The sequence below is a fragment of the Stegostoma tigrinum genome, unplaced genomic scaffold (assembly GCF_030684315.1).
Source record: "Stegostoma tigrinum isolate sSteTig4 unplaced genomic scaffold, sSteTig4.hap1 scaffold_58, whole genome shotgun sequence".
In the NCBI taxonomy this organism is placed as follows: Eukaryota; Metazoa; Chordata; class Chondrichthyes; order Orectolobiformes; family Stegostomatidae; genus Stegostoma; species Stegostoma tigrinum.
In genome coordinates this window covers 1007495-1008353 of record NW_026728516.1, presented here as the reverse complement: position 1 = coordinate 1008353, position 859 = coordinate 1007495, and the positions used below count along the sequence as shown (strand labels likewise).

At 43.8% G+C, this 859-nt stretch overlaps 1 non-coding gene across 1 annotated transcript; it reads left to right on the top strand.

Moving 5' to 3' along the window:
• The first annotated feature begins 571 nt into the window (after window positions 1–571).
• Window positions 572–653, top strand: trnas-gcu (transfer RNA serine (anticodon GCU)). Its single transcript has one exon. It is a non-coding gene; the product is annotated as a tRNA-Ser (tRNA).
• The last annotated feature ends 206 nt before the right edge of the window (window positions 654–859 follow it).

Sequence of the window (859 nt, the reverse complement as noted above, 5' to 3'; positions counted from 1 at the left end):
ACCAGTTTCTGCATTGTGCAGCTCATTTGTTAGGTTTGCCTCGTTTAGCAGGTCGAAATTGTCTGCTCTGTAAACACGTACGAGCCATTAATATCTGTTGAGTAGAGAGCTGGTCCCAGTACCGACTTCTGGGAACAGCAGAATGTACTCTCCTCGAGTCTGAAAAACAATTCCTCACAGACAATGTCACGTCCCAGCTGTCACCAGGCTTTTCATTCAATCGGCTCCAATTCTTCGTTGAATTCAATTCAATAGATCGTAGAATCCCTACAGTGTGAAAACATGCCGTTGGGCACATCCAGTCCTCACCGACCCTCAGAGCATGTCACCCAGACCCATTCTCCAGAACCCACTTAATCTTGTCATTGACTAATTTCTTCATTTGTGTTCAGCTCATGACAGCAATGTGTCACAATAGGAGTGACCCACAGGTCATACCATACTCTGGAAATCATACCCCGCTGCATATCATTTCAAAAACACGAGGGAGAAATACTTGCTGCTCTGCACAGTTTAAGTGAGAGAAACATGAGGTTTTGATGAGATGACATGTCACCCTCTTTAAGTATCTGACGAGATGGCCGAGAGGTTAAGGCGATGGACTGCTAATCCATTGCGCTCTGCGCGCGTGGGTTCGAATCCCACTCTCGTCGCTTTTCCCACTTATTTCACTGCTGCTGATCTTCTTTCTGTATCATGAGTTTCAAATGAAGTGAAGCTTGAATCCAATTGTGTCAGTTTATCTGGCCGGAGATTCTTGATCAGTCGATTTTATTGTAAAGGTGAAATAAAGAGTTTGAACTTGTTGTCTAACATCTAATCAAGTGCAGGTTGAATTCCAACAATTATAAGGAACATG